Source organism: Passer domesticus, chromosome 4 (genome assembly GCF_036417665.1).
Source record: "Passer domesticus isolate bPasDom1 chromosome 4, bPasDom1.hap1, whole genome shotgun sequence".
NCBI classification, from domain to species: Eukaryota; Metazoa; Chordata; class Aves; order Passeriformes; family Passeridae; genus Passer; species Passer domesticus.
Genome location: NC_087477.1, coordinates 33,327,981 through 33,342,145, shown reverse-complemented (window position 1 = coordinate 33,342,145; position 14,165 = coordinate 33,327,981). Strand labels below are relative to the sequence as shown.

The 14,165-nt window shown below is 36.8% G+C and overlaps 1 protein-coding gene across 29 annotated transcripts in view; it reads right to left on the bottom strand.

The window, feature by feature from the left end:
- The window catches only part of BMPR1B (bone morphogenetic protein receptor type 1B), a 237,721-nt gene that overhangs the window by 170,219 nt on the left and 53,337 nt on the right, over positions 1–14,165 (bottom strand). For 23 of the 29 annotated variants that reach the window (XM_064416996.1, XM_064416994.1, XM_064417018.1 and 20 more), the window contains one exon: positions 11,261–11,331. The gene's annotated coding sequence lies outside the window, so the exon portion shown is untranslated. Of the gene's footprint in view, positions 1–1,267; positions 1,478–7,403; positions 7,494–11,260; positions 11,332–14,165 lie in introns of those variants that run through there. The other 6 variants (XM_064417016.1, XM_064416995.1, XM_064417017.1 and 3 more) reach the window with 4 other exon arrangements.

Sequence of the window (14,165 nt, the reverse complement as noted above, 5' to 3'; positions counted from 1 at the left end):
GCAAATGTCAGCTCCTGACAGATAATTTTCAGTATATTTATTGACATAAACAGTATAGATAGCATGTTATAAAATGGAGAAGTGAAAATGTAATTTCTTCTTTAACCTAGAAAAACCTGACTGGCATTCACCAGAGCTCTTCACATCCCACATCTCGTGTTGCAGGGATCACTTACAGAAATCTGCATAGGCTTTTCTATTTCCCTTATCCTGGACTGTAATGTGATTATACATGGAAGAGCAGCATGTGTGCACATGCACTTGCAATTGAAACAACCTTCTCTCACAATTTTCTTTTTTCCTCCTCTAAATTACCTTTTCCAACACATTCCTCAAGTGATCATCCCATTTCTTAGAAATGAACTGTGCATTTTTATTATCCTGCATTCCTCTTTAACAAACTTTTAATTCTCTGTCTACCAAAAGCCCACTTGTTGACCAAGCTTCAGAAATATTAATAAATATCTAAAAGGACACAAGTCTTCACCCTTTGTTGATAAGCTTTCCCCATGTGAAACACCAGTGCACTATCATCCGCTCTGATGGTGTTGTTCCACAAGCATTTACTCCAGTATGGCTACGATTCCCTGTCCAACAGCAAGTTTTATGGCATTTCTGTCATTTACCTTGCTCATATTTCTGAGCCAGGTTCACCATGGCACCAGTTGTGTGCTGATGAAGAGGAGAAGTATCATGCCTGAATAAATTCCTCTTTCATAATTTTATCTTAATAGTGTGAATCCCGTTTATGAAAAATGTTTACGTCATGGCATGGAAAAACCACAATTTTGTGTGGGAGGGCAGAGTGGGGGAAGGGAGAGGATAAAACATCCTGTCATGGAAAATTCTCCCTCAGTAAAAGAGGAAAAAAAAAACCTCCACAAATCATACCCTGGCAAATACTAGCTTCCAGAAAACAGTCAATTTACTTCAGTACAATTCAAATATTCAATCAATTAATTATTAATATGGAGTATTCATAATTGTAATATGTAGTTCAATGAGATGGTACCTGCAGGTGCTGGATGCTCAGTACTTAAGAAAGCATGACAAAAAAAAAAAAAACAAGCCATAAACAGGTATCAAACCATTCTGCTGACAAAAATAAATTTTAATTCCTTTTTTTTTTAAAGTAATTTTATCTTGGTAGATTTTATGCCAGATCAGGTATCATCCTTCTTCCTGCAGCTGGTATAAGGCAGATATAAATACATCATTGTGTGCTCTGCCAGGCTGACAAATACACGAGCAAGTTCTCACATCTGACCTGGTTCAAATCCACAGGGCTTGGCTGGGATGCAGGATGCAGATGCAGTGACAAGGATGGATGAGCATGGCCTCACAAGGTAACAGGCACTTTTGGACTCTCCAGAACACCCAGGGCTCAGGCACCAATATCTGGGATCAACACAGTGACTTCCACAGCATCTTTTTACTTACTTAAACATGTGTAAATGAACAATGTTTCTAATCATTGCTGAAATTAAAAAAAAAAAAATCTTACCACACACAATCAAAACCTTTTGGCAAATTTTAAAGTCTTAGATCTGTTGGGAAGCTTTCAGTTCATTTCACTGGGGTATGCATTGGGTCTTTTATCTTCTACCTGCAGCTGATTCAGCTCTAGCTTAGACTGACAAAATCCTGCCAACTTTACCATGTCACTTCAGTTTTTTTAACTGAACCTAGCTGAAAGACTGAGCTTGTGATGACTGCTTGCAATTACATTTTCATTTCCCTTCGTTGACTATGCATATAAGTGCTGTAAATCTCTGTAATTTTAAATGAGGTCTTCAAGGGTAATTTTGGCAGCCAAAGAGAAGTAGGCATCATGTTTGAAGTATTGAAGGATCCTTTTTTTCTTTTTTTTTTTTAATCTTTTGGACTCAGATCAATCCCAAACAAATTCATTGCTCACCTATCTCAGATGACATTTTAATTGTAGCTTTTAACTACACGTACACTAATGGAGGAAAACTGGGTATAAAGTTCTTAGAGTGTACATTCAGATGGAGGAGGGCCTTTACTGTGAATTTGGTTTGCACTGCTGAACTTCATATTACTGTGATACCTATAAATACATTTAAATGCAACTAGGAAAAAAGAGTGCCTGTAAACTAAACTTCTAAGATGTCAGAGGATTTTTTTTAAATTTTATTTGCAGAATATCAGCATTTAAAAACAAAATGTAATTTCATAATTTGTGGAGTTATGCAAAAAAAATTTACTACATCTCCCACTGCTCTTTGTTTAGGTTTTTTTGCATTATTTCAGAAATTCCTACAGTGCATGTGCATATATATGTATATATTTATATGCCCAGTGCTAGAAAATGTCCAAGATCTACCTGATGTTTTTATTTACTTATTTTGCTTTCAGGCATCAAAAAACTTTTTTTTTTTCAAGTCAATACTGTGACCCTCACAAAAGGAGTTCTCTGGGTGGTGTTTATATGCAAAGCCTCCCTGACAATATTTACATCTGTGAAAACATTTTAAAAGCACAGAAGGATGCAAAAAAGGCATGCAAAGAAGGCAAGTGGAAGTCTCATAATTCACATCTATATGAAACAAAAAAAAGGAATGTCTACTTGCTGCCCTGAGGCTCTTGCCACACAGTACCACATTTGCTAAGGTTCTTTCTTTTCTTTTGGAGCACTAGGGTTCAGTGCATTTCTTCACATGTGTATAAATGCCAGAGATGTATGTGGAATAACAGTATTCAAAGGTTTCATGTGTTTGTTGGTGTTTTAGATATGTATACTTTAAAATCAAAAATAACATTGCTGTGGAAACCTTGAGACTGAAATCGGTTTCTTTCAACTTATTTTCTCAAAGTGACACTTTCTGTTGTTGCAGCTTTGCAATATTAATTGCTTAGCTTTTTTCTTCTGGTGAATGATATTTATAACAAACATAACTAGCTCAATGCAGCTGAAAGCCATTAAAGTAAAAAAAAAGGAATCACCCATTCCATCTGCTTTTCATAACAAAGGGATACAAAGACCATATTGAACATTCATTACTATTTCTCTAAACCAATATTCCCAAAAGAAAAGCCCAACATCCAACCTCAAAATGTGCAGCATGTCTTAGAGGCTTAAAAAAAGGAAATTAAAATTAAATAGGAAAATACACACCGCAAATACTGTACAGAAAATTAAATATGTAAATAAAATATTAGATTATTAAAAATTCCTGTAATTAAAAATTACAGGAAGCAAACATATTTACTCAACTTCAGTAACTACTTGAAATCAAATACCAATTTCAAGATTGGTCAATCAAAGCCATTTGAGGATTTTGATGTCTGAGTATCAAAAAATATCTTTGTCAGATGGAAGTGTCAAAACAGTGCATTAAAACATGACATTAATTACAAAACAGAACATTAAAAGCTTTGCAGAAGAGCTGCATCCCTTACGTATTGCTGTGAAAAATGAAAAGCAAAACTTTTTAATGACTAAAACTACAAAAAACACATTTCTAGCATACAACTATGCAAAGTGAAAGAAAAACCAGATAGTAACATTTTAGGGGAGAATGCAACCAGTGGTGCTCAAGCACCCACTGCCCTCAGTTGGTGCCTTTTCTGCTGGCCTTGGCTGGGCATAAACGGGGACGTACCACACGTAACCTCTTGCTGCACAAAGATTTCCAGCTTTGGAGGCAAGTCTTGAAACCTGCACTCAACAATTGAAAACAATTTTCTGATGGGAAATGTAAATATGAAAGCATGCCTATTAGAGCAGAAAACAGTGAGGGCAATGCCTTGTGCATTGACCACAGAGAAAGGCTTGGAATTAGAGTTTTAGACTGTGGTGGAAACTTGATGACCAGTACTAAAACACTGCAGAAGACATCCACAAAGTGAGTTCATGCAGAAATCTGACAAAACTACTCATAACAATTCCTTTCCTCAAGCCACTAACACCTCATCAGGGCATTATTTCTTCACTCAAGTTAAAAATCTGATTTTACACTGAAGCTATGAGCCTGGTATATTTAACAAAATCAATAACCACATGATGTTAAAAAGTTACCTAGAATTCAAAAGTTCTAACTGCATTTTAAGATATTCCATAAAGCCTAAAAACTCCTTAAATCTCTGTGACTTCTCTAGACTGAAGGACTAAAGTAAATATTCTAGCTACTTATTCCTTAACAAAATACCCACATCTAATTTATATTAGGAATTTTATGGAAATTGCCAGAATGATCTGGTATCTAAAACTACTATTTACTACAACTGTTTTGTAATTCACAACACTTTGGCTTCCCAACCATACCATCCTACTTTGCACAGGGCTTGAAATTTTAAAAGCATATAAGAAGTTATAGTCCTAACTCCTATTACCTTTACCGAACAATTGGTGTGTGAATTTCAAAGACTTTTTGAAAATCCAGAAATAGAGACATATTTTAATTCCAGCAGCGTTATGCTTCAGATTCAGTTAAACAACTTCTTGCCAAAGCAAGACAACCTAAAACATGATAAAACCTGTGCTGCTTAGAAAGAGGCAAATACAGATTTATTTAAACAACACCTTAAAGAAGCAAAGCAGGCTACAGCTTACCTCTGATAGCCCATTACAACCATTCTAAAGGCGTCTGTTTAATCTTTCTAGTCAAAAAAGCAAAAAGACTATACAGTCTTTGTGAACTTAGTGCAATAAAGTTTTCTGCTGTCAGGAAGTCCAGGGTTTCTGAGAGCAGTTTTCCACCCCTAAATTGTATTTTTATTATTTCTATTATTTTACAAAAATTCTAACATCATATAATGTATTGTGTAAGGCCTAAAGACTGTGGGGCACTTCTGCCACTCTCAATTTTTTTTTCCTCCTCGGTTGCACCAAGAAAATATATCAGAGACCTGGTGAGAGTCATGACATATGTGAACTTGCTCATTTACTGCTGAGAACTTCACCATTCCTAGACATCTTTTTAAGGACTTTTATACAAACTCATGTTACAATCTCGACTTTAACATATTTGTATAGGGTACCCCTTCGCCATGGCATATTTATAAGTGAGCATCACTTCTTCAGGCTCCTGAAGGGGTATCTCTGTCTCTTCAGAATTAACACACCATCGAGTTTTAGGATTTTAAAAAAATATTTTAAATCCCCTTCTCAGTTCAGTGTCAGGATCAATCCTTCGTCTAGGAGCATATGAAACAAGCATGATTTAGTTCTTCATTTCTCAAGGCTGAACAACTGAGGTTTTTCCTGGAATTTAAACTAAATTAATGACTAATACTACCATAAACAACACAACTCTTCCAGCCCCCAGTTCTTCAGTATTGCTCTTTAAGGACAGTCATAAAGCTGCAAAGAAAGAGACAGAACACTCAATGGCTTTTAAACAAATGCTACCACATTTTAAACATGTGCATGTTTGCCAAAGCTCTACGCCTCTATTGCTCAAACCACTTGTGGTTTCTCAGCACTTCTTTTTTGAATGATTGTGTCTTTATAAAATAAACATGTTTGAGACTAAATTACTTGTGTGTCTGTTGGGAATAATTATAAAATTAGCTCGTTCTAATTTACACTTGTGGGTTTTAAAAACATAGCCAAATAGCATAGTGAGTCTCCTGGTGAAACCAAAGCCTGGCATGTCAAACATGGTTTAAATCACACACATGGACTTTGATTTTCTCAGCGTAGCAGTCTGATCTCTACAGCAGGCTTAGTCCTTTAGTTTTGACTTCTAATTCTCCAAACAAGTATTCCTTTTGTAGGTCTCCAGAGACATTAATTCAGCATGCCAACAGGTTGTGCAAGTATAACACAAGTAATTCAAATCCAGGCACAGAGCTGTGATTTTCAAAATGTACTATCTCCATATGTACAGTAGATATCTCCATATCTTCAGTAGTTTGCAATATGTTGTTCATCCATGACACAGAAGAGCTTTGGTTGCTGAATATCTCAGTGTCCCAAACACGATGGACAGATGTGCTGCTGCTCTAACCACATTACCCAGGAACGTATTTTAGGTCCAATTAATGCTATTCAGGGGAGCAACACCTGGTATATTTTAGCTGTCTCTCTCAGTCCCACTGATTTCAGTGATCTAAATTATGTTTTTTCCAGGAAGAGAAATTATCACATTATCACAATGCTTCTGTTGTACTATCCTGGCACAGTACATTACACTTTTGGGCATTAGGTAGTCACAGCAGCAGCTAATAACTTCCAGGGAACTGCAATGACCAACCTATTTCTAAAGTGTTTTCTGCTATTCTACTAGATAACACTGGTTGATGTAGTCAGTATTTTCATACTGATATGCCAGAATTCAGTTAAAATAGTCTCAGCTACTGGCAACTCTGGAAAATTAAAACCTTATTCAGCTTCTTCCTCTTTTACTCTGGGCTTGCCACACAACACCTTTTCAACAGTGGATTTACAGCTCCATGAATTCACAAGATGTACATTTGTGATGAAAATTATTAATCTCATTTAATGCCATAGGTTTGTTTTCACTATCAGTGGCTAGAACTCCTATTTGGCATCCCACAGTTTGCCTTTTTATCCAAGGCCAGGGGAGACGCAGATTGTACTTTCTGTACCAAGATAAGGTGGGTTTAGTTTCTGTGTTTACATCCTGCTTTTTATCCCTTGAGGCCGCAAAGGTTACCCTGGCCTTGACACCACTGTTTAACCTTATTTTCATGTTTTCATAAATACCTGAATAAGTCTTTTTTTTAATCACATCATAACTAATACTTTAACCAGCAGGTTTTCCATGAAGAGTCTGTGGTGTCAGACTTGTTCCACATTTCTCAAGCACTGTAAATTCTCCTTCCTCTACATTAGAGACTTTTGAATAGTTTTTTTCTACCTCTTCTCTCTCTGCAATATAAATATATATCTCTAGAGAATCTCACTCCCAGTCTGACCCAAACTTCAGTCCAGCTGGGTATGGTAGTAAATCATGCCATCAACCCCTTCACTCCCTTTTCCTCCTCTACTGAAAAAAAAAAGCTTCCTGAACATCATCTTCCTGCCTTCCACAGTACTTGCTGCATCCCCAGTTTCAGAATACCTGTACTTGTCCTTAACATACACATGTCTAAACATGCATATATGCCTATATATGAATATATGTATAGTTATTTACAGAATATTTATATATGTATATGTGTCTGTTGAACAAATCCATATTATGTGTATATTCTCACACACATTTTAGGTGGCTGTGGCAGGGTGCAAAGCACTACACTCTACACTTGCCCTTTTTAACATCCTTCACGGCACATTTTTTTCCCAGTGGGTTCTCAGGGGTCGATTCTTTCTCTAACCCAATAAAAAAGTCAATAGTAAACATTGTATTTAACAGCCTGAACTACACATGGGGTATTTTACCAGCATGGTTTTCAAGTGCACTTGAGTTTACCTTCTGGCTATTCTGAAGAATGAGTAACCCGTTCCACTCCATTCAGCACCATCCACTCCTCCCCCAACCTCCCTCTTTTGGACTGATCACCTTTTAGAAACAAAAGAAAATGAGCCACTATTTGAGAAAGAGGTGCATTCCCCAGGATTAAGGTTTTAATCCCCTTCCTGAGCTGAAAATGGCTTACTAGTAATCTACAACAAACTATTTTGTTGGAATATGAAACAGGAAAGGTAACAAAACATCCCTTTGCACAATTTTCTACACACATCAGCCTTGCCCTGTTGATATTTGTTCAAAATTTTAACATGCACTTATAAACTGAATCTTGAGAGCAGTTACTGAAAGATAGTTCCCAGACACAAAACATCACACACTTCACTGGCTCTGTGACTCCACTTGCAGCTTTATACATCACTGAAAACAAAAATACCTTCAATTCTCCTCCTTCAATGGAAGGATAACAATAAATCTTTCCAACTGTAGTCACTGGCTGTTTCAGAGACCTGGCTTAGGATGTGGGTAATTAGATTACAATCAATTAGTGGAAATATCCAAAATAAACAAGTCAAGACAACATCCAACTTCCTGGAAAGTTAAGCTCCCCCAGCAAACCAAACATTTCAGGAGTATTAAAGCTCTGTTCTTATTTTAGGAAAACAGCAACGCTATTTTCCTCATTTAGTTTACAATATAACGCTTATTCCTGCACTTTGTTTCCAAAAACATCACCAAGCAGGTCAAGCTCCTTTGAGGCAAATATTATTTCTGGGGACAGCATTTGCTTTCTGACACAGCTTTCTCTTCAGGGAGAAGACTGACCACAGCATGCATGTGTTCGATCATAAACCAGACAAGTATGGAGAGTGCTGCTCCCCCAAGGGGCTTCTGATTTAAGGGTCATGGAGGAAAGAATTAGGAAGAAAGGGGGAGGATTGTTGGCTTGAACTTGAACTATGTTCCAGTGAAAAAAATTACACTGCTCACTATAACTAGGAGAGAAGATGGAGGAAAAGTTGAAGGGCAGTTTCTAGCCTTCCTTCCCCAAGGACCTGAGTTTTCCCAGCCTGAGCTGGCAGCCTGTTGGCACATTTTTTAGCAGACTTCTAAAGCATTTGTCCTACCCTCACACCCAATTTACAGACACAAACTATCTATGTATAACACAGAAGCATATAATGTTGAAAATAAAGCTAAGTTAATACTCAAGGGGCACTGCTTTTGGAGCAGACTGCAGGTAGGAGCAGGAAACAGCTAACATTCTTTTCCTTCATGAAGCCTGCAGCCACTGCAGAAGTATTTAAGCTGAAGTAGTAATTATGACATGGGGAAGCATCACAAATTAACAACTACAACTAACTTTCCATGGCACTGCTAGCTGATCCTGCCTGTATAGCTCAAATTCCTCCCATAGCTACACACAACCTCCAGTTCATGCAGACAGAAACTGAATCTGCCACTGATTATGTTTGGGAAATTCTATCATTAAATGCAATCCTTAAATCCTGCTGGATACTGGGAAATTTAAGTGTGAACACCAAGTTCTTCCACTCCCACCAAGAAACAAAAAGCAAGCAAAGTGATGCTGCTTTGTTTGTGCAGCCATGGGAAGAACACACCGCAGAGACTCCAGATGTACTGATTTTCTTTCTAAATAAAGAAAAACAGCACTCCAATACACCATATATATATATATGTCTATATATATATAAAAATAAATATGCACATATCTATATATATAGATATGTAGGAAAGAAGGGGGAAAAAAAGAAAGCAAAAAAGAAATCATACTCAATTAGATCCTAACACAGTAAATTCTCATTTCCTTTATCATGGGTTTTCCCAGAATGAGATTAAACTCAGACCACATTAATTTATCAGTAGATTATTATTAATACATTTTCATGTATGTTAGCACAGCAATTTTTCACCCTGCATCTTTAGCAATTTAACACTTTCTTCACCAGGAGTCACAAGTCCTTCAATAAACTTAACACTTCAGCAGGAAAATCTTTTTCTCCCTTCCTGATTGACGGAGAATTCTTCCAACAACAGTTTAACCTTTGAGATTATACATGGTGAGTAAATTTAAAAATCACAAAACATGAGCATTTCAAATGATGGGCAATGGCTTCACAAGTCACAAGGGGGAAGAAAGACAGGAGCAGCAGGATTAGAAGGATTCTACAGAATACAAAGGCTTTTTTTTTTTCATTTATCAGTGGATTAAAGATTAAAGCTAAAGCCTAAACTCTGAAACTAAAGATTCTGAAAGAACATTTCTATACCAAAAATATTTTAACTGTGTTTTGCTAAGCAAGAATGCAAGGTAATTCCTAAGGTCTATATCCATAAGTCATAAGGATATGAAGGTGATTATAGCTCTCATCCCCTAACATAGTAACTATACACAAGTAAGTATTTACAATTTTTTAAAATTGCAATTGTAAATAGTAAATTTACATTTTTATGAATTTACAAGTACAGTAAGCACTTGTAAATTCATAAAAACTGCATCCATACATAGTGGCATAATAGCACTGCTTTAAACTACTGCTCAAGAAAGTTGCATAATGCTTACAAGAGAAAACCTCAAAATCAGTTACATCAGCACAAACACACAAATCTGATTTTTGGTCAATCTTCTGATTTCTCTTCACCTTTGTTAGAGTTGTCTTTTCCAATCTATTCAACTTGAAAGAAGTAGACTTATGCTGTACTGTCCCCGATAGCCTAAACATTGATATACAAATGAAACCTTCATTTGATCATACCGTTAAATTCATTGCTGAACAAGTCAAAAGTGGATCTGCAGATGCAGTCACCAAGTAGGCAGCGATTGGCTTGGTTAAAACAAATTACCACCTTCAATGAGAGACTGCAATCGCTGCCACAGGACTAATTAGAAATTACCATGTATGAATTCCAGCCTATTTGAAGAGAAATTGAGCCACACTTCTGCTCTCTGCCTGCATTGCATGAAGGTCACATGGATGGTCAATTTGCTACATGTGTGGTCACTTCTAAATCAGACCAACCCCACAATTAACAGTTGTCATAACAAACCCATCCCCACTTTACAAAATTTGCCAAATGGAAATAAGGAAAGACAGTCCTACATAGATTTCTGCATCAAAAACTGTAATTAAGAGTTCAACACTAAGCTGCATGCTCTACTTCTAAATATTTCTTGCATGCTTTAATTCAACACACAAATCTATATAAAGTCAGACCTTTTAGCGCAACATGAAGAAAGAGTCATTCACAGTTCGTTTGTCCCTTAGGCATGTCCCTAAGAAGATTCCAGGGTTTTATCCCCTTCTCGGTCTCGTACTTCTGACATGCTTGATAATTATTTGCTACTTAATTTTGAAGGTGTTAGCTCAATTAAAACAGACCTCAAGGTCCTTTCTCCCCACATCAACCTCTGCAGTCTCACACGACAATACAGAGCAGTGAAGGTAGCAGCAGGCAAAGCCTATGCAAGTGGCATGGAGAAAATTCTACTGGCTTTAAGACCCCTTTCTGAGTTTGTGAGAACAAGATGGAGTGAAATTAGGCAGGCCATTTCAGTGGCACATGGAAAATATCACAAGTACCAGCAGCAGAACAAATTGCTATCCACTTTGTCATGCTGATCTACAGGTACCTGTTTATCTTCAGAGCCTTTACTGATACCTTTGGTAGAGTTACACATTCCATTCCCAATACAAGTTACATTATCACACATTGCACTTACTACAAAGCACAAAAGTTGAGAAAAATAGCCCAAAATAAACAAACCCTCCATCGACAAACTCTCTATGAGCTCATAATAATGAACAGTGTCTTATCCTTATCAGCAGATGCTGTCTTACCTTTATCAAGAAAAGCTGAAATGTCCCTTTCTCCTATTCAGCTCTCAGGAACAAAATAAATGAACTCCACCCTGCAGGCAAAGAAGATTTTTTTCACTGATTAGTGATATTCTGAAAAAAGGTTTAAATCATTACAAAATAATACAGACCTTCCAATTCTTGTGTGATACTCAGGCAAAAATATGATGCTATCTGGAAAAACACCCACTGATGGCACATAAGTAGTTATGTATTTACTAGCTTATTTTAAGAAGTAACATGCAAATGTTCTTATGAACTGCAGCCCACTGATGGCAAAATATTCAACAATACTGGTTTACAAGGAAAATTACACTTTTAGATATTAGGTCCACTTCCAAAATAAAATGGCAATATTTCAACCCACTACACAATCTTCAACTGCAGTTTTCCTTATCATCTTAACAGAGGCCCCAGAAGAATGAGATTACATGATACACATGACTAAAAATAATTCTAGATCTCCTAATAATTTACATATTTTCTAAAATAAGGATCAACACTCCTCCTTGTTGTAACAAATGCACAAACTCAAGCCCTTCCATGGAAGTAGGATGGGATTTTTATGGCAACAGAAGTTAGAAGTCTTAGGGTAAGAGCAAGAGTCTCATAAGCAGTAGAGAAATTGAGATTCATTTATTCTGCAGTATAACCATAAAAGCCTTACTGAAGTCCTCAGCAAGTGCAGCTTCAGTCAGCTGCAGGGAACCGAAGACAAGGCTGGAAAATTAATCATAGAGGCTAGAAGCAAAAGAGAAGAAGATAGAACAGCTGAAGAAGGTTAATGATGAAGGCTGATGGAGAACAAGGATATTAAAGTTTATGTTGCAAGGAAAAGAAATTCCACATGTTGAACAAAAGGCACAAGAGTAGAGAGGGAAGGAGAAAAGGAGGACCAGAGCCTCATTGTATTTGCTTTTTAATTAACTACTCAATTACTACACTAGAATGTGGAGCAGAAATTATTCATTCAGACAGCTTCCAAAAAAATTTATAATCATAGAATCATTTAGGTCAGTAAAAGACCGTTAAGATCATCAAGTCCAACCATAAATGTCACTGCTTATCTTATCTGAAGTAGTTTTACATATATCAAGACCAATTCAAGAGTTACATAATGGTTCAAGCTCATTCCTCTCCCAAACAGTGGCCAAATACTTATCATTTCCTTCACAGTCCAAGAACAGCTAAAAATTTTACAAGGGCATAAATACAACTGACTTGCTGATAATGGGCCAATTCAAGTAGCTGTCCCTGTTCCTGCAACAGGTTTGTCTTTCTACAGTTTTAATAACCTGATGTTTGAAAGGAAAAATTAATGTTGTTTGTTATTAAAGAAAATACACAGGTAATTAAGAGGCACTAATCAGATGTTACATTTTAAATATCCAACTAGCTTGTAATGACATCATTATTTCACAGTATACATTACCATTTCCCTTTTTCCGGGATAAAAGAAAATCTCCATGAATTTTGTTTTTATTCTGTGAACAGTCATGTATAAAAATCCTACTGAAGTAGTTGTGATCATTTGTTTTTACTTCTAATTAACAGAGACTTGCTGCTAATGGTGAGTCTGTGACCCCAAAAATACCTCTAACTTTGATATCTTGGAAGCTTGCATGCATCTCTAATATGTAACATATATTAAAATTCAGAAAAAATTACTGACTTCACTCAGTAAAATTCACTGGAAAGATTTTGAAACCTTCCTTTGCATTTCTGAGTGTTTTCAGAATGGCACAAATATTAGGGATTCTGCTTTTTCACATGCATTAATATGGCACGTAAGGTCATATCTGTTCTGAAATGCTCTGTTAAATTGTGTTTACACATCCTAGAGGTTTGGCTGGTGTTTACACGGGGTTACAGGTAGAAAAGGTTTGGTTTAGCAATTTATTGTCAATCCAATGTGTATCAGTATTTCATCACCAAATTATTTTAACAGCACACATTCAACAGAGTGACTTTCAGCACCATCAGAAACTTCCCCAATTTAATAAACCTCCCTGAGCAAGCTCTCCTGGCCTCCTCTAAGTATTCACACAGCTCTGGAGCTGCCACAGCATTTTCCTTGCATCCAGCCTGTGCCAGGGACTGACAGACCTGACAGTGAAGAGCCTTTTCCCCATGTCCAATCTGAACTCATTCAAATCTGTTTGACTGTGTCCTCCTACACAGTTTAAGGAGGGGTGAGGACCTTATTGGGAGCTGACAATTTATGCAAGCAGTTACATTTCCACAATTTTTTTCTGAAGGAGTTTAAACAGTGTGGTTGGCAGTAAAGAATGACAGCTTCTTCCCTTCAGCTCCCACAAAGGGACAATAATATCCTCCTCCATTTTGCCACTCGCAGCAACAGGCAAAAATGTCATAGGGATATTTTCACATGACTTTCCTGCTTTCTAAAACCTCTGGAAACCATTTTCCTACACCTTTTTACTCTTTTCCTCAACTCCATCCTGCAAACGCCAGGGATTGGTTTCAAGTAGGTAAACTCCACAGGTGAACGTCCCCAATAATCACAGCACAGCATCTCCTGCTTGAAATAATTTCCATTTATAGCCTTCAAGCATACGATTCTGTCTTATTTTTAAAGCAGTCCTTAAAAGAAAAAATTTCCCATGCTGAGCTCATGTTAAATACACAAATGGTGATGTATTTTACTATAGACAGACAAGACTGGTCTCTCTTCCTGATTTATCTATAATACTGCATGTAAGCTCCCAGCTTCCAAAAAGCATGTTGTCCTATTTGAGAATGCTTCTCAGTCTTCTGCTTAACTGACTTGATTTTTTCTAACTGTGATCTAGAGGAGCTGCCTAGCAAACAAATGGTTCAGCTGGCATTTGACCATATGTTACCTCTAGGGGCTGGCTTAAAAATA